Source organism: Pteropus alecto, unplaced genomic scaffold (genome assembly GCF_000325575.1).
Source record: "Pteropus alecto unplaced genomic scaffold, ASM32557v1 scaffold3, whole genome shotgun sequence".
NCBI classification, from domain to species: domain Eukaryota; kingdom Metazoa; phylum Chordata; class Mammalia; order Chiroptera; family Pteropodidae; genus Pteropus; species Pteropus alecto.
In genome coordinates this window covers 69,876,432-69,903,837 of record NW_006442484.1, presented here as the reverse complement: position 1 = coordinate 69,903,837, position 27,406 = coordinate 69,876,432, and the positions used below count along the sequence as shown (strand labels likewise).

General features: G+C 35.3%; 1 protein-coding gene across 1 annotated transcript in view; it reads right to left on the bottom strand.

Moving 5' to 3' along the window:
• MAP2 (microtubule associated protein 2) overlaps positions 1-26,844 on the bottom strand; it is a 123,809-nt gene extending 96,965 nt beyond the window's left edge. The window contains 2 exon segments of the mRNA XM_025039439.1: positions 26,067-26,134; positions 26,411-26,844. The gene's annotated coding sequence lies outside the window, so the exon portion shown is untranslated.
• Positions 26,845-27,406: the final 562 nt, after the last annotated feature.

The following is a 27,406-nucleotide window of genomic DNA, read 5'->3' as shown; positions in this document are numbered from 1 at the left end:
AGTGTTGCTATTTATTGTGTTCTATAGCACTTTTCGAACATGGTGGACAGCATAATCATCCAAGATCCTGGTTAAAAATTCAGAGTCTTGGGTTCTATTCCAGGGATTTTGATTGTAGAGGTCTGGAGTGAGTCTAAGAATCTACCCCTTTACCAGTAAGCACTCAGTATGATCCTTAAGGGAATGACCTGGGGATCACGATTTGAGAAATAACTGCTATATAATACATAATTAATCCTGTTGGTATAATCATGATTATTTTGACTGTCACTATACCGGTTTAAAAAAACAGAGGATATTGTTTTAAAGATATTAGCTCAGTGAGAGTTGTTAGTTTAATATTTTTTTAATGTTGTTGTTGTTCTTAACTGTATACGATTAAACCTCTACAAGTAATAAACAATAAGCCCAAATATTTTTTTTCCTGGTAACTTTTGGATTGTTTTTCATCTCAAAAAACTGGTTTTTAGCTTGTTGTATGTGTGACAGACTATTAAATTTAATGAAAGCTTTGGATTTATGCCCATGTAGACATGACCTTTATTTGTACAAAAGCTTCCAGGATCTCATTCATATACTGCCTGGGAGCCAGTAGACCTCAAGTTAAAAGTGTTTGGGATAAAGAATTAGGTATTAACCATCTGCAATTTGAAGAACTGTTGTACTCTTTAGGTTTTACAGAGTTACTGTGCAATCGGGGGGAAAAAAAAAACGTTGCCTTTATATATCTATTTATTACTTCTTAAATAGCTTTGATTGCTTATTCTGTAGGAGGGTTGGAAAGAATAGTTTTTTTACAAAATTGAATAGAATTCTAATAAGGACCTGTTTATTCTGTGAAAATAACACAGGTTTCTAGAGTTGTATAATAATATGAGTACCACGTAATAAGAAATTAAGTAAAAACAAACTTTAAATGCCACAGATTCTACCACAAATTTTGGCAAAATAGATATGCATTATTCAGCTAGCTGTACCTTACTTAATGCATCTAAGCCCTGGGAGAGAAATGTAAGGTGACACAGATTTTCTTTTTCCTTGTATTATCTCTGGGATTAAAATACTTCAATGGTTCAACGTTCTTAGGAAAAAGACAAAAATCATTTCCTTGTCCTGGAAGACTGTGTCTTCCCCTTATTTATACCTCCAGCCTCATTCTATGCCATGTTCCCCTTACCCTCTGCTCTCCTGTTACACTGGCCTCCTGGCATTTCCTCTTATAGCCCAGGCTCCTATAGCCACAGGGTCTTTGCACGTGCTTTTGCTCCACCCAGAATGTTCTTCTCCACCTTCTTTGCCAAGACAATAATTCCTTGCTCATAGATCACAGCTAAATTATGTTCCTTGACAAGGTTGATTCCTTCATGGCCCTTATCATAGTTCTAATTTTGCATTTGTTTGTGTGACTATTTAATTAAAAACTTATTCCTAACTAGACCGTAAGCTTCATAAAAATAAAGAACATAATTGTTTTTGCTATCCAGACTTTTAAGACTTTGCACTCTATGACTATTTATTAACTATATGGAAAAAAAAAATGAGTAAATGTTTGTATTATATTATATCAATCTAGTATGTATAATCTAATAAGAAACTTGGTAACTCTCTAGCTAAAAGTCTAGGAATACATCTTTGGGCTTCAGTTTCACATGCATAAAAGGAGGGCATTTTTGCAAATACTCTCTAGATTCCTTGTCAGTTTTAAAAATCTGATTCAACAACCCAAATATCTATCAGCTGATGAATGAATTAATAAAATGTGAACTATTATTTGTTGAACTATTATTCAGTTATAAAATGAAATAAAGTACTGATACTTGCTACAAAATGGATGAACTCTGGAAATATTAAGATGAGTAAAAAAGGCCACATGTTATATTACTTCATTTATATGAAATGTCCAAAAGGAGACGCAAATCCATGAGACAGAAACTAAGTTAGCAGTCACCTATAGTTTATGTAAGGTGGAAATGTGGAGTGATTGCTAATGGTATGAGGTTTCTAAATGTTCTAAAATTAGATAGTAGAGATGATTGCATAACTCTGTGAATATACTAAAAATTACTGAATTGTATCAGGTAAAAGGGTGAATTTTTGTATATGAATTATATCTCAATATAGCTATAACTAAAAAAAAAAAAAAAATCAATGACCCAGTGGCTATGTTAATTAATTCATGGTTTTAATACTAAAATATAAATTAATTTTGTAAACATTAACTTTTTTAGAAGTTTAAATTTTCAATATGTTTAAGCCTAAGCAGTGGGAAAATCTTCCTATAATGGAAGAAAATATTCAAAATGAATGTCTTCATTTACTACTAAATATTAGGCACTGAATTATATATACCCTGTCTACTTAGACCCTGTTAAAAAATGCATGAAACAGTCTCTCTGATTTCAAGAAGTTTATGTAATCATATCTATTAACTATAACACATATATAGAATGAGAGTACAGAAGGAAAAAATACAAATCAGAAGCTATGCTGAATCAAAGGAAAGATGTTGAATTTCAATTATTTGGGAGAAGATGTAAGATGAACTTTATAAAGTTACATATGATTTGGGCAAGTAGAAGTTGAAAGATAGAAGAAACTGAGAAAATAACAGAAGCAAAAGAATAGAAAAGCAAGGGAGGATGGGCAATACTACAAGGGGTTAGCACACAGGGAATTGTGGGGGATATAACTGGAAATGCAGGTTGGGGCCATATGACAGAGGGCTTGGAATCCTAGTTGTTTATTTATTTATAGAATTTATATTTATTTTGTAGTTACGAGAATTTCTTGAGGCTTTAGGTAAGATATTATAAGTCAGTTGTATTTTAGAAAGGTTAATCTCGAATTGAAATGGATGAGCTCATTAGACATATGTAGAGCAAATGTTCCACATATGTCTATCTTGGGATAGACCAATAATCTTGGGATAGACCAACAGTAATGATGCAGAATGAGGAAAAGCTAGCAAAGACAATAATGAAGAAACAAGACATGTCAGCATTGAAGAATCTAATGAAAAAGGGATTTCAAAGAAAAATGAGTGGCCACTAATATTTCTTTATGTTTGTCAGTCTTTCAATGTTTTATAACTTGCAAGAAGTTTTATAGTCAGTTGAGGTTAGCAGAGTCAAGAATGAAATCAAGTTTCAGTATTCTTTCCACTGCATCATTGCTGTGACAAAAAGAAGTCATTCAACATAAAAGCTAAGCAGCAACCATTCAATTTTAAAATATGATTAGCATAGGGGATCTCTCAAAAAAAACAATTTCAGCAAGTGGTAGAGTGAAAAAAAGAACATCTATCAAAATACTAAGAAGAGAATGAAACAGATAAAAAAAATGAGGCAATAAGTGAAGTAGACATGTTTGAGGTTGGACTGCAAAGGGAATAAGAAGGTGACAGCTAGAAATATGAACAAGTTTAAGCAGTAAGCTTTTAGCCTGAGACTTTCAGAATGAGGATTCCAGAGTAAAAGGATACCGGACTGTTCAGGATCCAGTGATCGAGCACACCCTCTGGGCAAGGCAGCCACATGGCATTATATTGAAGATTTGAAAAAGAGGGAATATTTTACCATATTTCAAAATCTGTTTAGTATGGACTGACTCTGGGATCAAATTTTATAGTATCTCTTCACTAATTCATCTTAGTCAATGGCATAGTTGTTTCTCTCTGTATTTAAGTATAAATCTGTATAAATCTTAAGATAATGGGAAAAAATTAAGTATTCAGTACATCCCTTAAATTCTGAAAATGTTTTGTGTTAAATTGTATCCAATGTTTATATAGTTCCTAACTCTATTTGAAAGTAGAATGCCACCTACTTGGAAATGTACCTTGAATATGTATAGTATAACATAAGAAATGTTGGTGAGTGGATGAGTTCTGCAATTATTACTTTATTATACTACCTGGCAGATGCTATTAGTTTTCCTGATCATTAAAAATAAAACAACTCAAAATACATTTAAGGCTAATAAATATGTCTGCTAGAGTTTAACAGGAATACAACATCAAACGATATATTTAATATCATTAATGCTGTAAGTTTACTGTGAAGTCCTCCTAAAATACAAAATCAGACCTTTTTTTACCACGTGTTACTTGAGTTAGCATTTGACATTTTGCTGTTATTATTTCTTTAAATGGCCATTTAATTATGCAGCTCCAAAGAAGAAAGACAGCCACTTCGATGCAAAAGCAAATGATTCACAGACATTACCTCAACTATTAAAAGTCATAATTATTATATCAAAATGACGACATCAAAACAAAGAAAAGGATTTGTACAGAATTTCCTAAAGGTTCTCTGTGTGCCCAACTTAATTGATATAAATGCTAATTAACCAGTTTCTGATTAGATTGGGTCCACAAAGTGAATCTATTATGTTTTTAACACCAATGTCCTTATTCTTTCTTCATATAATACCAAGAAGAACAACTTGCCCTTTCGCTGTGTCTGAAAACTAAATATGTAGTCATACTTAACAACTCTTCATTTTTTTATATCTTTACCTGTGGACATATATTTAGAAATGGTCCTCAAGTAATTTTCTGAAAGAGCTAGAAATTATAAAGACTGAACAACTTATTATTAGTGGTGCTCTGTGGTGGTGTCAAGCAAATGGATGCTTTCTTAAAAAGGCTTGATATATGATTTTAAGTGAGAAAGACCATTTCACAAATTTGGAAAACTTCTTTTCTCCTGGGTCCTCTCATCACAACATGAACATAGGTCACTAACACACTGACAATTTATAAAATGAGTGTCTTCTTGAACATCCATCTATCATTCCCTGGTTAACATTGGCTTCTGTCCCCTCAAAAGGTCAAGGTCTTTACTCGTTAGTGGATTCTCAGATGACTGTCTAAAGATGATGCTATCTAACAACACAACACAAATTTGATACCATTTAATGCTAAATTAAAATGGCAAGTCTTGCAAAAGATGCAGGATTTCTTAAAGAGCATGAAGTCAACACTGGAGAAATGCTCAAGTAAGAGACAAATCATGGGAAAATGAAGATCTAGTATGGTCAGACTTTACCCAAAGAAAAAGGAAAAATTCACAAAATGAGAATACAATATTGACTTTAGCTAATAATTATTTGTATGGCACAATAATTGTAAAGAAACTAGGGAAAACTAATTAAGCTATTGAATATTTTACAAAAATAACCTTTCTAAGGAGCACGCTGAAAAAGTCAAATGTGACATAAAGGATGTTGGGAATTGTTCTCCACTAAAATTTGTGGGGAAATTATTCTCAAAAAAAAAAAAAGAACATTTGACTCATTTCTTTTTCTTAGAATAAGGACATAGTTGCAATTATAATGTAAATATTTCTATGCATAGTTATTATAAACTTATTTAATAACATCTAATTTATTTTCTCAAACAAAAGACTGCCTCACTCTTTATTTCACTATATTTTTAACGAAATGTAATCCATGTTTGAGGAAGATGTCTTCCTTTTTGATACCAATTATTGTCAGATGAGGTCCTCTTATATACATTTAATGCAATAAATGCAATAAATGCAATAAATCTATTTCCAATAAGTGCTGTCTAAAAGTCATACAAAACTATCTAAGATATTGAATTGGGTCTTACCAAAATAGTTTGTGGAGAAGACTACCAATGAATAGCAGTCAGAAGAAACCGCATTCTTAAATTGTTTCTTAGAATAGTCTAGTTACTTCTACCTAAATATTTTCCTTTCAGAGATTATTCATTCACCTTTGCACATTTCTTTCTCTTTCTCCCCCCGCCCCCTCTCTCTCTCTCTTCATCTCTCTCTCTTTCTGCTGCACTAACTGAAGTACAGTGGGAAATTCTCGACTATGTTTAAAGTCTCGATCTCTCTGATTATGTATATATACTATAACCATATAGTCTTGTTCAGCTTCTGAAGTTTTTTGGATTTCTGTGGGGAGGCCATTAGACGTGGGAGTTTATTTCAGTCTGCAGAAGTATTCTGTTTTGAGATTTACACTAACACTTTGTCTTTCCTGTCCCTTTATACAACATGCCTGGCAAACTATAATTATTAGTATTTCTTTTACAGCAGGATAATTATTTGTTATTTTAGCTTAAGTAATAAAAGAACCTAATGGCGTTCTCCCTACAAACAAGACTCACGTGCACGGGGTTCAGGGTCTGCCTGTCTGCACAACATGGAAAACCATGAACTGCTCTCTGTGAAACAGGCTGCCGTTGGAAGCTACACCAGTGAAACACCAAAGACAGTTTTATGGAAATCCTTTACAAGAAGGTTCCAAGAGAAAGCAAAATGGTCACATTTAAGAAGATCTTCCTTTTCTTAGTTCCAATTATATTTTAACCACGATGTTCACATCGGAGAACAAAAGTATCATTAAAATAAATGCTGGTAAGAGTCTTAAAACCAGGAGCGAAAACCTTTCTCTAAGGTTTATGATAATGTAGATAGGGCACTAAACTCCCTGTGTGACAGTCATTTTAGTTAATGCAAGGGCCAAACTACCAAATTAGCTCATCTGGATTAGGGCAGATTAAGACAGGGATTTGTACAGCTTTCTTGTTTCAAGGGTACTGGGCTCTGACTTAATGAATAGCTCAGTGTCTAACAGGAATACTGAACTGAAGCTATGCAATCATTCTAAAAGTAAAAGTCTGTTCATCTTTCTTGCTCCCTAACCTAATCTACAGCCTCCTTTTGGTACCTCTCCTTAGTGCTGAAGAGAACAGAAAATCTGAGAGGTAAATGAGTGCAACTAGTAAATGCACACAGTATACAAAACAAAGTCCTCCAGCAGACCATGGGACTTGCGGCAGCTAAACAAAGCAGAACCCTTAGCTAACGGGAATGTGTAACACGTCCCTGCAGGCAAGTGCACATTCCTCTGTCCAGCAAAAGCAGGACATCTGAGGTTTATCTTGGCATTAATACAAACTCTTCTAAATCTGTTTTTGCCACTTGAGCACACATAGCCTTTAGAATGTTAGACCAAATTCGAAACCAGTAATAGCAATTGTGGGTCATTCTACTGATGAAAAGATCGGGACAGTAAACTAAAAAGAGGGGTTCTCTCATAGCCTTATATTTTTTCCAAAAATTGAGATTCTGTCAAAAATGTGCAAAACCGTGGCTGTTCCATTATGCGGACAAAAAATGGAGGATACAAAGAGATAAGAGGTTAAACAGTGATTAAAGGGTGGGGGCGACTCTTCTCACTTACCTACTAGCGCTGAGCCAAAGGAGCTGCCCACAAAAGCAGAAAAGCTTTGAAAATTCACCCTTAAATGTTTAGTCTGTGCCTGTTTCCCTCTTCGACATATAAAAGGCCCATGTAACACCATTAGGGAGGTTATTGTCCATGTACATTCTGTCGACCGTTTGTGCTAAGCTCCGCTTACAAGTTTCTACATCAAATGAGACAATAACTATGAAGGCACATTGGAGGTGATAAAGCTCTCTTGGCTAATATCATTTAGTGTCATGGTCTTCTTAAGCATCTGTCAAGGGCAACATGCCAGGCAGAAAAAAAATCATAGCAATGCCATATTGCAGTTTCCACATTGCAATTGGGCCTTAAATAAACCAAGGGGTTTACTTTTCTCAGAAACTTATTGGCTTCAGGTCTGTTTGTACAGGCAATCATATTCAACTGACTGTTACTGTCCCCATGCTTGAAGCCAGTTTGACTCCTGGTTGAAGCTGAATGAGAGAATAGTTGTACAAAACCAGTAATCCCGTTCTTTAAGGACGTCTTATCTTTATCTGATGTTTAAGATTAATCAGTTTCTGTCTGATTAATGCACTCAGTTCAAGCCATTGATTTTTGAACTTGAGATGTCTGCCTGAGTCACTAGCCTCCCTCCTCAGGGCCCAGAGAGGTATGTCATCAGTTTCTCTTGTCAGTTGGCTTCCTATTTCCAGAAAACAGAGCAAGTTATGATGTCATTTTAAGGTTTGGTAGTGAATTTCCAAAGTATGATATTTACTTTAGAGAAATGGCACCAAGTCCCATAGGTTGCTCTTCTCATTTACAGAAACTCCATTTGAGAGTGGGTCCAGTTTCAGTGTGCTCAGAATCCACTAAGGCTCTCTCGAGAACCCGAATCCTCTTGGTCTCTTTCAGTTGTCAGGAGAGCTAGTTCCTAAATTCTCAGTGTGAATATGTACTTTTATTGGTAGTGGCTATTAGTTATCAATACTAGTAGTAAACGTTTAGGGTTTATTTCTGTATTCATTTTCCTGTTTACACTGGCTCTGCAAAGTGCTAGGATTCTGATCCAGTGAGTTTACATAGGGCTGTATTCTTCTGATAGCTAAGGGAGGCAAGGTGGCTCCTGGCCTTGCTGAAGAGGAGCATGTGAAGTTAAATGCAAAGGGTGTTCAAGAACATTTAGTTTGTCACTGAACGGGTAGCCCATCGCCTCTATGCTAGTTCCACCTAAATGTATTTGAAGGAAAAAAAATCCTAAGTTTTTAGATTTGTTTTAAAAGCCAATGATATGTTTAACCTCCACAGTAAATAAAATCGGTCAATTTTTTTTTTTTTTTTTATGTGAGAGCTGCTTTGTTTCATTTTGGGAGAATATAAAAATCAGGTAAATAGTTGAGCCTTGGGTGAGAAGGTAAGGCATAATGGTTAATTTCTTTTTCAGATTAGATAAAATTCAAAGGTGAACAAGTAGTTTAGAAAAATAAGAACGATAATGATACACATTTGAGTCAGATGTTGTATAAATTAGTTTGGGAGAATTTTCGCAAAAAAAATGTTTGTGAAAAGAGGAATTTATGAAGCTGAACCTTAAAGTTTGGGAGAGTTTATGCATGTCACATAAGTAAACAACCTTCTGCCTTAAATGTCGTTAAGTAGAGTCTGCTATGCAATTTAATTTTAGTTTGTAGACATGAAGCGTAAGTCTTTGAAAATTAAGATTTATTTTAGAAAATATAAGTAGTACTCCTTCAAGGGAGACTAAGATGCTGAAAATCCTTTTTTTCCTTTCTGCAGGTCCTATATAGCAGAAAAACACATTGCCAACCAAATGTGATGTGAAATTTCAGAAATGATTTGTTGTAACTCAAATCATTACTGAGGGAACCTAGAATAAATAGGCATTTTTCTCACTTACTTGGTAAGTCATTAACAACACAAAGGGAAATAAACATTATAGAAAAACTCCCAAGAGCACACCTCTATAGCATATTGACTTCCAAGCTCACTGCATTTTGAACATAATTCATAAAAATTCTCTTTATAAATAATGAACAGCTATTAATCTTTTTTAAAGCAGTTTTACATGTCAAAGATTATTAAATATCTTATGAAAATAAATAGCATTTCCCCTTCTAGATTGAAAAATTCACTTTCCTGATGTCTGAAACATGGTTAGAGTTAAGCCTAAAAAAATTAATTTTTTACAGAAAATGTAGAAAGCAATGAAATACTCCTTCATGAAAATATTCTGAAAATAAAATCCTACATTATTATGACTAAAAAAAAAGCTAAAAAAAAGATTACCTTTAACACGTCTGTCACTAAATACAAATAAATTAAAATAATTGAAATATACTAACCACCATTTATTGACCATACCTAAGTACTTATTTTTAGCTAAAATGTCATTAAGTACAGTCTGTTTCACAATCTAATTTTAATTTGTAGATACAAAGCGTAAGTCTTTAAAAATTAAAAGATATTAACTTCACAATCTTGGTAAGTACTTCACAGTCAATATGGCATTTATTCCTCACAGTTCTTAAATAAGTATTATTGAAATTAGCAGTGAGAAACCTATTCCTATAAAATAAATGGCCATAACACACAGCTGTCAGTGAGAGAAGCCTAAACACGAACTGACCTGAGCTACTAGCCTCAACAATATTCTTGCTTAGTCCTAAAAAAAAAACAAAAAAAACCTGAGCATGAATCTGTGCAGGTAAATTAAGCGTAACCTTAACCTGCAGCAAAGGTTGCATAGTCAAAATCCTGGCTTAACTAATGGAGTCCTGCAGAGAAGGAACAGCAGAGCATTTGAAACCAGCAGCACTCAAACCAAAAGAAGCCTACAAATCCAGGCAGCTGCCTCCAAGCTCGCCCAGAGTGTCCTGGCTCCAACAGCCATGAAAGGAGGTTTACCCCCCTTTATTCTGCAACAGGGACTTACAGCTCCTGCAAAAGATAACATGTGCAAGGCGAAATGCAGAGAGAGGAAAATAATTGCTCACAAATTTACCTTTCTTTGAGTCGGGCAATAATGGACTCTTGCAATTTTGGTATTGGTAGGGATTTTGATGGAAGTTAGGAAGGAAAAAATCTATCCAGATATGTTCTGGTAGTGGACAACTGACCAGAAGCAGGCTATAGAGGACACATCCTATTAAGCCAGCTGAGAAGGCTGAGAGCAGCTGGTAGGTCCTGAGGCAGAAAAAGATAGGAAAGCTCAGAAAAATCTGCATTGCAGATAAGCTTCATGGGAGACAGCTGAACTCTTAACATCTCCCCAAGCCAGCTTCTCTTTGGAGAGCAGAGTGGCCTCAGGTGGTGTAATTTAGAATGTAAATAATTTCCAAGCCTTTCTGGTGACCTTGGCTGATGTAACACAATTCCATCTTTTGTCTTTTTGTCTTCACCTGTCAATTTTTTTCTGTTTTCTTTTTCTTTTTGGATGAAGTGGACAGAAAGGAAGGAAGGGAAGGAGGGACATGGTAAACAAAATTGTGCAGCACCTTCAACATTTCTTTTATAGGTCTTATCTTTTACTTAGTATTAGGCTTTGTCTTTATCAAACTTCTATCACTCAGCTTCAAAACAACATAAAGAACTGAACACCTACCTTGACTGTTTAAGAAAAGGGTGGAGAAATACAAACTCAGAAAGTCATAATAATCGCTTCCCATTATAGAGCTTCTGCTATATAAATTATTTTCATTAACTCCCTTAATATTATAATGAAGTTGATCTTATTATCATCCCTGTTTGGTACAACTAAGGATAAATTCACAATTTCTCAGAGCTGCTGAGGGCCAGAAACTGGATTTGAACCCAAGGGTATGTGACTTCAAAGTCTGCACTTATTCCACTACATTATAACCAAGCCATTTGTTAAATGCCTTTTATGTGCCAGACATTCTGCTTGCAAAAGGCAATAATAGCCATAGCCTCCAGAAATTCCTGCTCTGTTGTGATAAAGGCAGTTGTAATAAATAGCTTTATAAATAGAGGCTGTTATTATATTTTAAAAAATGCTTTTCTGAAAGATTTTATATTTTTTAGGATGTGTTCCCAAACAGTAATTTAGAATTCTGTAAACAAGTAACTGTAATTAAAGTCTAGTATATGATCACAAGAAAAGAAAATATAGGGGGGACGAATAGGTGAAGCCCAGAGGATTTTTAGAGTAGTGACAATCTGTGTGGTATTATACTGATAGATGTGTCATTATACATTTGTCAAACTTATTGAATATAGAACACGAAGAATCCTAAGGTAAACTATGGACTTTGAGTGATTATGTGTCAATGTTCATCCTCGATGAAAAATGTACCATTCTCGTGAGTGATACTGATAACAGGGGAGGCTATGCACGTACGTGTGGGGGTGGGCAGAGGGTATAGGGGAAATTTCTGTACCTCCCTCTCAATTTTGTTATTAAACCTTAAACTGTTCTAAAAAAACTAAAGTCTTATTAAAAGGGGAGAAAATGGAAAAATAAAGTATATATCTAATTCAAAGGAGAGAGCACGTACATGGTTCTGATGATCCAGAGGACGGATGGGATTTTGATATGGAACTTTGAGATCAGGTATGCTTTGAACAAAGGATCGGTCTGTCAGTCAACACAGTTCTTTGAGCATATACTTTGTATCAGTCCCTGCAGTAGGTTGTAGTTAGGAATGGGACAGATACGGAGGTTCCAGTCTTGTGGGGGAGACCTGCATTGAACTGATAAAGTGAGAGAAGTGCAGAGTGCTGTGGAAATATGTAACGGCAGGCCTAGCTTAGACCAGAGGCTGAGAGAAGGCTTAACCGTGAAATCTGAGAGCTAACCAGTGAGCAGGACTTAAGTAAGTGGTGAGGCAAGGGAGACGGGAGTGGGGCGGGGATGCGAGAGGTGTAGACAGAGTGTTCTCGGCAAAGAGAAAAATAATATGTGCAATAGCCCCCAAGGCAATAAACTCAGGATGGTCCCGAAGAGTCAGACAGAAGCCAGTTCCTGGATGGCCCTGTAGCACAGTTTATAGAGTCTCAACTTTATTATGAATGCTACAGGAAGTAGTAAAAGATTTTTAACACAGAAATATCATGATTAGATTGTATTTTCAAAAGATGGGTCCAGCTACTATGTGCATAACGGCTTGTATGGAGCAAGAGTTGATGCAGGAAGCTGTTGCACTTGTTAAGATCAGAGATGACGGAAGACAAACGTGGTCCTTGGAGATAGAGAAATGGATAGATTTAAAAAATGCTTAGGTAGTAGAACTGATAGGATCTGATAACTGATTGGACTGGTATATTTTAGGTAATAATATATAAATATTAAGATCAGAGATGACGGAAGACAAACGTGGTCCTTGGAGATAGAGAAATGGATAGATTTAAAAAATGCTTAGGTAGTAGAACTGATAGGATCTGATAACTGATTGGACTGGTATATTTTAGGTAATAATAAAAATATAAATATTATATATATATATAAATAATGAGAGTTGATAAAATGACATTTCAGAGCCTTTGAAAGTAAATACAGAGTTGGAATGCTGTTATACAAATGATGATTAGGGTAGGCCATAAGTAATGGAAAAACTCGAAGTAACAGTGGCTTAAACAAAATAGAGATTCATTACAAGATTATTTCATATTCAAAATGGCTGCTGAAGCTCCAGCCATTAAGTCGAATTTCCAACTGCAGATAGAAGGAAGGATCGATGACGAGCACAATCTTTCCTTTTAAGTAGTTGACCTAAGATTCACACACAACTTCTGTTCATACCTTACTGGACAGAAATTAGTCATATGGTCATATCTACTTGCAAAGCAGGCTGGAATTCTGGATCTCATTTTGAGTGACCCCGTGCCCATGAACCCCGCAAAATGAGGAGTCCTATTATTACTGAGAAAGAAAGAGATCATTGATATTGGGGACAAAAGTAATCTGTACTACATTAATTATGGGCTAAGGCCTTAAGTATGAATTGGAAAAAAATAAGATTTAAAAATTGTATTAGGACTTTACAACAACAGAAAATTAAAACACCTCAAAATGAACTCACTTTAAAGTGACATTCCACATTTGCCCAAGTCTCCAGGTATCCTTTTTAACCTCAATGACAATCTAGATGGGTTGGGCAAGTTAAACAGAGCTTCCCCATAAATAAATATGGTTTTATACCATTACAATTCAGCCACAGCTATGTCAATAATTGAGTATAGTTGTTTATAGTCTCGTTTTCTTTACTTTTAATAGTAGCCATAAAAAGTCAAACAAATGCATTTTGTACACATTCCTTTGTATGAGGCCTTGAATTTAAATTATGTTATATCACTGGATCCATTAACATTTAACTAGGCCTGGTGACTTACCCTCTACAGACATTCAGCTTTAGAATGTAATGCAGAAAATGAGAATTAACATCAGTCAGTGAGTCGTATATGCATCATTCAGCACACATTCACACTGATTTATTTTATGCTTGTCTATTTGATGTTTTCTCAGTTTATTTCTAAAAATAAAGGCTACCAATAAGATGCTGTGTTTGAATAATTTAGGAAAGATATTCTTTTTTATCATCCACAAATGATTCCAGTATGTCGAAGTCAAAGGCCGGTATGACTCTTTCTATGTTTAATTTCCTCAACATTTTTTCAGCTTTCACAATTAAGCCACTTTAATGTTATTCTCATTTTCTTTATTTTCCTTTTACTGGGTGCTTCCTGTCCTAAACTCACTGAGAGTACAGGAAACTTTAACTAACTGAAGCCATATAAAATCAATAATATTACTGTGGCAGTACTAAGTTATACTCATTATTAATACAAATATGCACATTCTTAATTTTGCTAAGTGAAAGGATCACACAACATTAAGTCATATATTCCATTCTATCAGTTAAAATATATTCAATTATTTTTCCTTAACTGATAATATATTAACTGTGTTCTTGGTCTGCTTTTTTCTTTGTCTTTCCAGTAGGTGAAAAATGTATCCATGAACAATCATTTATTTTAGTATTGCTACTAGTGCATGACTTCTAGGTCTTTTGCACTGCATATATCTTTCTTGTCTCAACTTAGCATTACCTTACAATCCTATTGGGTAGGAAAGGGTTTTCCTGTAATTATGACTAATCTCCAGGTTTGCATTTATTTGTTACTCTGGATCCATGACAAAATCTTATATGTAAAGACAGCTTATATTTATACTCTACTTTTCAACTTGCAACATGCATTCATATGTTCCATTGTAACACTGAAAGTCAGATATTATCTTTGTTTTACAGGAAGGCCTAAGAAAGAGAAGAAATTTTTCCATCTAGCAAGTAAATAGTAGAGGTAAAACAATATAATTAATGCAAAAGAGTATAGTACAGACATATATTGTTGTTATGAAAAATCACAGTAAATTAAATGAAATATGATCAGTGATGGAAGAGTTATCGCATACACTTCTTTCTCCTAAATATCATTAAAATTATTTTTTAAATGTTAAAAAAAGAATGTAACCATAATAAAAATTTTGAGGATGTTCTATAAGTCAGAATGTAGATAGGCTTGGGCAGAAAAAACATAGGGGAAACTGATGCCAGGAGCACCCGAGTTAATAGTTGGTCCATTCCAAAGGAATCTGGAGGAACTCGGAGCTTAGAGTCTTCAAATAGAGTCCAAGGGGAATGAGGGACCAATATCATGGCAATTCATTAAGAAACATATTCAGAACAACTGAGGTTCTTTCTTTTCATTTCCTCCCTTGCTACTATATTTTCGGCTGACAGGAGAAGCTGTTGTCCTCAAGGGTGAAAAGAAGAACTAGTCTTTAGTGAAAGCAGATGATCAGTTTTGGAACCTGGTCTAGTTTAGGCAAATCAATGCAGAATGAAAACACACGGTAGGATTGTGAGGATCCTAACCTGATCATTTGGTTCCATCTTCATGCTCTTTCTGGAGGGCCTGCATCTTGACAGACTCTGCCCACATACCCAGACCTGCAGTCAGCCTTCACAGTGAGTGGGGACACAGATATGCACATCTGCAGAGGAAACTTACAACAGGTATCTATACTCCTCAGCCTAGTTTTTCATTCATTAAAAGCAAACAAACAAACAAAAACAAGCAAAAAAAACACCTCCAAATCAGTTTGAGAAAAATCAGCAGCATGAACAAAAAAAATTACTTTTTTAAAAAAATGACATTTGAGGAAATAGAGATAATTCAGGGAACAAGAGAGAACTTAAAGATTTGAAAGAATATTGGATATTTAAAAATGAATTTCCTTCCAAAAATCAATTATTAAAAAAGTATCAATCAGAGAATAAGAAAGAAATCCTGGAAATTAATATATGATGACCCATATAAGTAATTCACTGAATTGGTTAAAAAGTTAGAATTAGCACGGCTAAAGGCAAATAGTAACTTAGCTGATGAGAAGAAGAGGGGGTAAAAAAAACTAGAATGTAAACAAAATGAAAAGAGGATTTTAAAAAACATGCAAAAAAGAGACATGAAAGATTAATCCAGGAAGTCAACTATTTATCACGAGGAATCCTCTAAATACAGAACAGAGGCAAGGATAGCAAGAAGAGTTCAAGAAAAAGGAAAACAGAGAAAAGTTTCTCCAAGTTAAAAAGATATAAGTTAAACAGTTTAGTTGCCAAATGGGATAAATGATAAAAGACTTTCATCCAGGCACAACTTTGAAAATGGACAAAACTCCTAAAATCTACTTAAAAAAAAAAAAGCCAAGATTATTCATAGAGAAATAAGAATGTGACTGATACCACACCTTTTTTGTTTGTTTGTTTTTTAGCCCTCTCCTCTGATACCACACTTCTTATCAATAACACAGGATGCTAAAACTTAAATAATATTCAAATAAACTATAAAAAAAAACTAAAGTGGGGGCAGGGGGAGGCGTTAGTGCATGAAATTCCTCACTTTTATTGTAGAAAGTCAACTGATTATGTCCAAAGTTAAGAAACTGAATTACTGTTTATAATCAGAAGAATTCTTAGAGGACAGCAATTATTAAAATAATTTTCACTGGGATGTGAGAATGGGCATGGGTTTAGGGATGAAGATTTTCACTTATTTTGGTCTCTTTGGCTTGTTTGTTTTCACTCTGTGCAGACATTAGTTTAATTAAAAAGTAATAAATTCACCACTTGCTCAAAAAATATATTCTGCATGCCTAATCTATGGTAAGAAGTTGTCAAGGCCGTGGAGAAATAGCAGCAGACAAACCAAAGTTCCTTTACTTTTAGATTTTAAATTCTTGTGGGAGATAGAAAAACCACTAGCACCACCACCACCACCACCACCACCACATCACTACTGACATTTTGAGCCAGAAAACAACTTGTTCCAGGGGAGGGTCCACTGTAAGATATTTAGAAGTATCCCTGGTCTCTATCCATTAGATGTCAGTAGCTTTTGCCTGGTTATGACAATCAAAAATGTCTCCAGACATTTCCAAATGAGCCCTGGCAGAGGGAGCAAATTGCCTCTGGTTAACAACTAGTATAGGGTAAAGGGTTGGCTTTGGGGCCAGACAGTCTTGGTTTTCACTTCAAGCACCACCGATGATTAGCTATTCATCTTTGAGAAATATACTTAATTTCACTAACCTCTTGGGGATTAAAAACTATTTAGCAGGGTTTTCTCTTTCTCCTCCTCCTCTTTAAGTGATCCAGTGAGAGAATTTATGTACTTGGCACATAATTTGCATTAAATAAATAAGAACTATTATAATTTTAATTGTAATTATAGTAATGATGAGGAAGAGGAGGAGAGAAGAGTGTGGAGTAGAGGGTGTTTGCCAAGGGGAGTGAAGGGTGAGGAGAAGTCTGTGTGGTCCTTGAATATTTGGGTGAGGGGTTTGGTTACGTGCCAGAAAGGCACTCTCCAATTAAACATACTGTGATGAAGGAAATGTACTACAATGTATAATGTTCTATAGTACATAACATTCTATGAAAATAACATGGCTATGGAGCGCTTAAAATGTGGCTAGTATGACTAAGGAAATAAAATATTTTTGTTCTAAATAATTTAAGTTTAAATAGTTGCATATGACTATTTATTGGCCAGCACAACTCAAAAGAGCAAACGGCAACCACTGAAGGGAGAAAAACGGGAACGACAAAGAAGAGTGTTATAATTTGTCTGGGAGATTAATGGGGTGACTGGGAAACTGGATAAAACATTTCTGTAACCTGGTATGTGATAATGAGAGCCTGGCTGAGGGTGATGGAAAGGAGAACTGGGGAAGAGGTGGGCCACCACCCCGAGAACGTCCTCAGTGAACCCGTTCTTAAACTCGACCCTAACACTGCTCAGTCACCTCTGAGGTCATCATTTTCTTTACGTGTGTCACCCCTCCATCTACATCTGTGATCAGAACTGGGATCCGCAGTTTCCAGCTCAAAGTTCTTTTTTTATATTCTAAGAAGCAAATCATAATGATTTTTAAAATGTTGCTCCAAAAATCTGATTTTCTGAAGCTCTAATGATTTTCTTTGCTATCCTAGGTTCTTGCTGAGTTATTTACTACTTGCTTTAACTTCTGTGAAACCTAGAACTAATCAATGGAGTCTTATTAATCTATCCCTCCGTCAAATGCTTTTAAGTCAACAAGATTACATTTTCCGTGACATATATAGCCTTATCTCTTTTTCATTTTGCAAAGTTTAAAACCATTTCAGTAATAACTGTTATTTTTACTACTATTTGCTGAGCTCCACGCCATACTAATCTAGGACTCTAAATGCAGGACTCTTTGGAGAGAGCAGGGCAATCCATTTCGTGGAGGACATGGCTAACTTGGAATGGGTTCTTTATAATAGTCCAGATTTAGGACAACATACTCATTTATCTGCTTTAACTGCATAGTAGTAGAAAGTAAAGGCTTTAAAGTCAGAACAAGGAATATGAGCTCCAGGTTTACCATTTTCTAGTGGAGTTACTTGAGTAGGTCATCTGCATTCTCCAAACTTCAGTTCTCTCATCTGTAATAAATATAACAAGATCTGCCATTCCCATTCCAGGGATTGTTGTGAGCCTTGTTATGTCGTATATTAGAAAATGCTTTCTATGACTTAAAAAGTAGTACAGAGTTATTCTTTTTTTTTGTAAAGTCTAAATGCAACTTCTTAACGGATCACATTATTCCAACTACTTTATAATCTGAAGTCTACATCCTGGGTCTTTTTGTGAGGATAGTATACAGTATAGGACCTAAAAATGCATGCATACAGTAAGCTATTTATTACATTTATTTCCTTTTGATCTATTGGACTATCCACCATTTTGTAAAAGAAAAGTATAGCAGTGTGACCAGTTATATGAATTACTCAAGATCATGAGTTCTTATCAGGACTTAAAATTTTTTGTCACTATTAGAGCTCATAGTTCCACAAGTACCCATGTAAATCTTGGCAAGTCAGTCACTTTAGGGCTTTCTGGCCCCACTATTTAAAGAATAGGCAGTCTAGTTATGTTTTTTTCCTGAGATTCTAGAATATCACAAATTCACTGTAATGTGCTCAAAATCGTGCTAACCAGTTGCGCACAGGCACTATGTGAGAAGACTCTTTAATGCCTACATGTTGCATCTTATTCTGTATACAAAACTACGAAATCTTACCATGAGAAAATTCTACAGTGAGCAAGAAATATTTTTAAAGAAAACTAAATACAAACATTGTTAACCTTGAAAATAAAACATAAGCTCCTCCTGGAAAGAAACGTCATTTCTTAATTTCTTACACAACGTGAAGAAATATGTTTTGCTTACAATGTGTTAGATGGAGTAGCTTTGTTTTAACAATTGCCAGATGTGGATCAAGGTACTTCTGACTGTTTTAAATGGTCATAATCCAGAGTCATTAACACCAGGAGAGAATCTGAAAAAAGGTTAATTCAAACCATCTGAGGCAGACCCAAATGGAGTCCACAAAAAAAGAGGATTGATTTAGACTTGTGGGGGTGGGGGTGGGGGGGGTGGGAGGAGAAGGAGAAAAACCAGAAATTATCCTGTGCTACTCTGAGGCTCATAACTATTGCACAAATGGCTAAAGGGCACAGGCAATTTTACCAATTCCAGTTTGATGATGTAAAGACTAGCATTAACCACACTAGAAAAAGTAGAGTTAAGCACACACACACACACACACTCACACATGACACTCATTTTCTTAACTTCAACATGGCATATGCATCAAGGGCATTTTCTATAAGGACAACATAGGGAGTACTAAGGTGCCTGTGACGCAGCTTCCCTCCTCAAGGACATTTTGTAAATGTTCTCCCTGAAGAAATGTGGTTATCAATTTAAACTGAGTTCTGTTCATATGAAAACTAATTTGACACATCACTGGAATTCTTAATTTAAAGTTTCTAATGACACTGCTCATGCCTACTTGGCTTTAAGTAAACACCGAATTACTAAATGACAGTGACTAGGTCCAGAGATCTGGTCAGAGACAGAACCAGACCTTTAAACGAAGGATAAATGCTATTAAATATAAGGACATCACAGATGTTTCATATGCACTTAAGGTGTTTTCGTGGATGGATGAGTTTACCATATTTATTAGATTTCTTGTTTATTTATTTGGTATTTTAGAGCTACAAAGTGTGGTGTGGGAGAAATCAAACAAAATGCTCCCAAGTTCCTGTGGCTATAAAGGAGCACTGAGAGTTAGAGCTGAGCAATGGAGGCAGAAAGATACCACCCCTCCAGACACAGTCCGTCAAGCTTCTTGTGAACACTTAGGCCCTCAGAACACTGCAATTGTCCACAAGCACATGCATCCTTCCTTCAGAAGAATGCAGGTTGCTGTCATCAACCAAAACAGTCCTTCCAAAAAGAAATAATTTTGTTGGGAAAAACGCATGCCTGAAATCAGAGACTATGCTCAATAGACCCTTGTGGCTTTGAGCAGAGTGACCCAAGGCTTGTATGAAAATGTGAGTGTCAAGAAGATGGGATGTGGAGACCTGGAAGCTTCACTACCAGGCACAGAGGAACATGAAAGATATCAAGAGCTCAGGGGCCAGAGAATTAAGCAAGCCAGAACTGTGCTGAACATCCAGGCACAGAGGAGGATAAAAGTCCAAAGAAATCATGAAGCAGGAATTGGAGTTGAGAAACAGGCACAGAGTTATGTTCAATCACATCCCTAAATCTGAGCCACAAGAATTCATTCTATTGGGCATAATAAGCATTGAGCATGGGAAGAAAGAATGAAATGTCAGTAGCTCATTAGGGCTGGTTTAATGGACTTTTCATAAAACAAGTAGCTGGATTGAAAAAACTCAGAAAAGGGTCAATTCTCTCGCCATCGAAGAGGTTTCCCCCCGATAGTGCTGCTGCATGGAGAGAAGGACTCACATTTGACTGGCTCATAACAACTCCTCCAATCATTTCTAATTTTTCTTGTCTGGACTTTCACCTTCCACCTCTTGCTAATCAAAGCATGATCCAAAGACCAGCAGCACTGATATCACCTGGGAGCTTGTTAAAAAATCTCAGGCCTGTCCTTAAACGTACAGATTTTGAATCTGCATTTTAATAAGATCCTAGTTGATTCGTCTCTGCTGTAAATTTTCAGAAGCTTATCTGCCAGCATCTACTCTTACTGCCTTTTCATCCGTTCTCTGCACAACTGCTGAGTAATTAGTAATCTGAGTAATCTTTTAATTTTATTTGTTTAACCATTGACTATCCCCCTTTACCGACGGAAAGTTCCATGAGGGCAGGAAAAGGGTATGTGATTTGGTGCTCAGTAAATATTCTCTGAATGAGTATGTGAATTTTCCTGTAGTCTAAGATAAAGTCCAGGAGATATGTAAGGTCCCCCATGTCTTTTCTTTACCTTTAGAAAAGTCTCACTCTCTTTTCTCCTGCTTTTATCTGCATGGAAGATGAATTTTGGTTCCCAAGCCCAAATCTTTGCCTGTACTCTTTATCTCTGAATTGTATACTTATGGGTGGCTATTATAACCTTCCTTATACTCTTTTAAATTTTATAAATTTTACAAAGTGTGTATTGTTTTTAATAACAGAAAATGTTACTGAAATAAATTCAGCGGTCTTTTATTTATTCTTATTCTTCAATTTCTCTGGAAAATTTGAGTTTAGCTTTGTTTTCTATTTCACCTGTCCACTTCTTTCTTTGCTGTTTTTTTTTTTTTAATCTTCTTTTAACTTTGTCAGTTCCTATCCTTCAATCTGCATTCTAAATGTGGGTGCTGTCAAGAGTGTTCTCTCTGGTCCTCGTCTCATCTTGATAATGTCATCCACATCCTATCTCCTTAATTTCTCTTCTCAGCTTTGGATCCCCATGTTCTGCAATTTACCAGACCAGATCACTGACATATCTAGCCATCACAGCCTAAACTCATCTCGTCATTTTCTATTCACTCTCTCTCTAATTCAGTCAGCATTTATTAGCATTTATTGACTGTCTACTATATACTAGGCAGTCTGCTAGAGACCAGCAAGACAACAAAAATAAAAGAGGTCCTCTCTCCTCAAGTAGCTTTTAGTTATCTTCTTTCTCTCATTTTCCCAGTTATCATATTCAAACATTAGAGTCACCATTGAGCCCTTCTGCTTTTCATTCCTCCTACCAATCACGCACTTGCAATATGAATTTGAACTCAGAAACGCCTTTTATTATCATGACCTCTTTTTTCATGCCCACTATCGACTCCTTCCTTTAGGCTTCATTTTTTCCTACATTATCCTATGACAGCTTCCAAAGTAATGCTTTCTTTAACATACTCTCATACACAACTCTAATTTATCTCACACAGCTATAAAATAAGTCATCTGAAAATGCAGTTTAGATAATAGTAGTTTCTTGCTCAAAATACGCTCAATAGCTTCCCATTGAATACTGGAAAAAAACCAACAACCCTCAACCTGGCATTTAAGTTCTCCTCCAATGTATTAGGTTGAACCGAATGAAATTTTTATTTTGTAGTTCAAAAAGGGTAGAACATTAGCCATTTCATATGGTAAAACCTAACAGTTTCCACACACTTTTCTATCTTTATCTTCTAAGAATCCCCTCCTTCTGCCTTATACTCCTATTCAATTGAGATCAGTCTATTTCCAAGCCTGTTCATTCACTTCCTTCGGTTCCTTTGCTAATGTTTATTCTTTCTGGAGCTCTTCCACACATTCTCTCTCCCTTGAATACTTCTATTCATCCCTAAGTTCCATCTCAAAAGACTCATCCTCCATGATATATTTCCTGTTGAGTCCTTTCTCAATTGTTAGTAAACCTGCTGTGCAACAAAGTCCCTCAAGAAATTATTTATGTGTCTCTTACAGTACCAACAAGCCTTGGTGCTGCTTCTTGTCTTATTCTGCCACACCCACTGAGCTCCAAAAGCATTCTGTTGTATTGACTCTTTTGCAAGTAGAATATCTTAATACATACATGTCTAATTGTTAGTGCCCTCAGTTATTTTTCTAGGTTAGAAAATTGTATTTAAGGTTGAATGTGGTATTTCCTCACTGTTCATGATACCGTTCCCTGCTTGTTTATTTAATTAGCCATTGAAACTTCTTCCACCATTATTTAAATTAAAAAAAAATCTTTTTAAGATATGATCTGTTATGTTACTTAGCATTTGAATTCTCTGGCTAATTTTCTAATATAGATTATGCAATTCAGTAATGTGACTTCATTGTAATGACATAGGAGATGCTTTATGAATCCATTTATTTGAAAACTTCCTAATTGGTCTCTGACATTCCTCCTTAAAGAATAAAGTTCCTCAGGTCAAAAATAAAAAATATATATTAAACATATAAAATATACTAGTGCTTGAATATTATGGCAAAGTATCTGAAGATATATTTACTTCTATATTATGTGTATAAAAGACTCCAAAAGCATACCATTTTAACCTTATTGCAGTAACATGCATATAATGTGCATAAATAAAACATTAAAACGATGACTATGAGCCAAAAAATTTACTAGAAAAAATGCAGCGTAGTTGTGGTTAGTAAGAGGGACTTGGGCCAGACTTGTGTTGATCGCCCAACTGGAGTCTCAGTTCATTCATCTGTAAAAGGAAGACTGTACCCATTTCCCAGGATTGTAGAGAGCGTTAAAATGAGATAACATGTGTTAAAGGCTTAGAATATTATCTGGCGCATAGTTAACAAAAAAACATGGTTTCCTTAATAAAAACAAATGACAACAAGAAAGACTTCTCTAAAGCTATTATCATTCAAGAAGTTTCTTTACAGATTCCTCAAGCATATACATCTAAAATGATGTCATACTTACTAGTCCATAATGAACAAGAGAGCGTTTAGGAAGACTATGACATCATTTCGAGTGTTACATTTAGAAAGACAGAGGAGAGGCCTCCTCCCCTCTGCTGCAGCAAAATCTTGGCTGAAGACATGAAGAGCAATAAACAATGTCAAGCCTGGGAGTAGTATTTAGGAAGTGTCCATAAAGCAAAACTCATGCTGCAGGTTGGCATCTTTCCCCAAGATGATGAAAGCGAAAGGGGACATTTCGAAAATTCTTTCCATCTTAACCCAAAGCCAGAAAAATCCTTTGCCATAGAGCCTGGAGAAATTTCTACACATGGTTTGCCTGCTTTTCTACCTAGTATTATTGAACTAATTATTATAAATTAAGAGACAATGAATATTTTGGGTAACTAAAATAAAATGTACTAAATGTCTGTCTTACAGTGCAAAATCTTGTGAAAAAGAACAAAAAAGTAATGGGGGAAATGCAGATGGAATTCATTTATCCATCAAAAAATTAAATAAACATTTACTGACCTCCTACGTAGTGGTCCAGGCACTATGTTATGTGTTGAAGATATGAGTGAAAAATCAGTGAGGAATTAACTATGAGTGAAAAATCAATAAGGAATTAACAAAGACATTTTTGATTAAAAAAAAACAATGATACAGATCCCTGATTCTCTTGAGTCCAGTAGTCAAATTCTTTTCAGATTTGACAACGTAACAGGCTATTCGAATAAACTCTGGTTTATAATACAAACTCTGTCAACACTGCCCTAGATGAATTTTAAAATGATGTCAGAAAATTTAGGTACCTAGAGGCTCTTAGCAAGATGAAATGCCACTTTTCCAGTACCCAGATAAGTTGCAATTGAGTTGATTAGTTCCTACTGACAATATATTGAAGGCTTTTTTTTTAGTGGTTCAATAATAACTTCACCCTTTTCCAATTCATGTAAATACCCCAAAGATCAAAATTAATATGAAGATTAGGAAAGACTCTCATATTAAATATATTACTGCATGGATTTAGTTAGATAGGAAAATATCAAATAGATGAGGTTTTGTTGTTGTTGTTTTCCATCAAACAAAAAACTTACTGTGAGTGAAACCTAAAAAAAAGGTTTTACAATATTCAGGAGGAATAGTAAGTCCTGTTTGGGAATTTCATACATGATTCCACTGAGCAGTTTCTGAGAAAAAAATGCAATCTATTTCATGTATCTCTGAATACATGAAATGAATCCAATAGATTAGCCTATTAGATTTTGTTCGAAATCTGAAATAGTGCAATTTCCCTTTTTATACCACACTGATTCATTTTAATAAATTCATTCTCTTGTGAAAAAATATTATATGATGCTGCCTACACTCTGGATGCATCTGCCCCTTCCCCCTCTCCCACAATAACCACCCACAGGAGCAAGGCTCTTGTTAAGTGTTTGTGGAATGAATAAATTAAGGTTCTCATAATTACACACTGCAGAGAAAATTAAACAAGGACAATGCATTAGTCTCCTTCAACGGCTGTAAATATTCGCATGCATATGTGTACACTCACATACTTCTGGTATTTCAGGATCACAAGTTGAACAGTAGCCATTTTTTAAGTATATTTTTAAAAAACTAACCTTACTACGTAAAATATTCTGGACTGATAGTCTTGAGGGTAAGTACTATGTGAATGCCAAAGAAAGGCTTAAATGATGTTATCGATCTTCTCAGTAAGGCAGAAGAAAATGTCTTCCATTTTTTAAAGCCAAACTATAAATATAGGTTTTATTGATAGGATACGTTAAAGTCAAAGATGGTCTTAAAGAATTAAAGAAAGCACAATACCCATATTTGTCATCTCCAATAAATATATATCCCAATGCTGAATTTGAAAATTAATATTTTTCACATAAGGCATAAGGCCTGTCGCGATCAATGAATTTAATTGCTTTCGTGGCAAGATAAAGAATTACTTTCTTATGCTGTCAATGCCAAATGTAGCATATGTAAAATCAGTTCTTTTAATAACTAACAACCTTATCCTTTAAATATATCTGTTGCTAAAGACTAAAGCATTTTTGAAGTTACAATCTTTTACTTGTAAAACCCAACAATACTGAGTCATTCCTGGGCTTTCGTCTCTAGTGCTTTCTACCTAGGAAGGGCAAGCCATTTCATTTAGTCATTAAAAATAAATAAATTACTAGCAGGATTTCCTTATATAAAATCATTACTTAGTATATTTGTCTTACATTCAAATTACTGAATTTTCATTGAGAGAATTTAGTACTTTTTTTTAGCCGTTTTAATAATAAAAGTCCCAAAATAAGCCAGACATACTAATATTTGTTAATAACTTGCAACACAGGCAAAAAAAAATTCTTTAGAAATCTAATCAAAACAGCCTCAGACAATGGCATTCTCTGCCTACGATATCATACACGTTATAGACGACGATCAACATAGGCTTAAAGATAAAAGACCAGCCACAGAGAGATTATTTTAAATAACAACATTCCAATTCCTCCCTGATTTTCCCTCATTTAAAACATCCAAACAAAACATGTGGTACCTTTTAATTTTCTGAATGAGTGGTTCCCAATCAATGTTTCCTCGGCTGGAGACAACAAACTGAAGAATCTACCGAAACAAAAGGAAAAGAAACATACATGTATAGATTTGTTAACTAAATATTAAAAATTGTCACTTACCAGTAAGCAAAATGCATTCTTTATATCCAGACAATAAATCTATGTCTTGAGATCTGTAGTATAAACAATGCAGTCCTTGAAATTTTCGGAAGCTCAATAACAAATTTTAAAGCATTTTGCTTTGAGATCACATAAAGCAGATCCTTGGAAAAAAATAAGATTAAAAATAAAACAAAATAAAAATGTAAAAACCCGAGACCATTACCAGCGCATATGCCGCGATACCACCCAAGTCTAGTCTTTGAGGATTGCTGCAGAATTCTCCCAGAGCATTTTCTCCATGGGCTGGCTCTCGCTCTGCCTCTCTAGTTCCAGACAGACTGCAGTCTGCAAGCCACCAGCTCCTGTCTGTGTGTGTCGGGGAAAGGGAAGCTGCAAATTAGAAAAAGTCCCCGCAGTGGCGAAAAGGAAAATAAGGCGAGTGGGAGAGAGAGAGAGAGCTCACTAGCCTTAGAATTTTCGAGAATGATGACAAGCCACCCAGCTCCGCCATCATTCACTGACAATAAGGTGCAGCCCTGGCTTATGATTTAGCGGTTTGCCGTAGGGGCTTCTGGTACCAAATGCCTGACAGGCATTTTAATTGCCTCCATCCAAGTGTGTCCCCAGGAGTCGAGTCTATAAGCCTTTGAATGTCATCATCTGGTCTCCTTTGTGTTAATGCCAGACAAACACACACACACAGAGTGCTTAAGTAGACAGTTTTCTGGTATATAGGATTACAAATAAGTTAGGCTACACAAACTGGACGTGACTAAATGACAGTTTATGGGAATTTTTATTTTCCGCATTAATGACATCAGAAATTCTTTGATGTTTGCCCTTGGCAGATAATTATAATATTTTAAAACTGAGTATCACATATTGTTTATATATATTCCAAAATAAATAGCTGTGTTCATTAGAGAAATGAATATACTTATGTATATTTTCTTATGGAAAAAAAATCAGTCCCCTTGTAACTGATAATTACGCACTTGGAAATCTCTTCCTTGAACAAGGGAGAATGTAGCAAAAAACAAAGAGGATTAGGAAACCCGGGTTGATGTGTAATTTCTGTGGGCAATCTATTTTATTCCTTTTACGTACAAAAGCAAAAGGAGGTGGCAACCAGCTTGAGTACTGGGACTTTATAGTCCCTGAGGGCCAAGGCAGGGAATTGAATCTCTGGCATAATCAGTGTCCCTTTATGTCAGCAAGT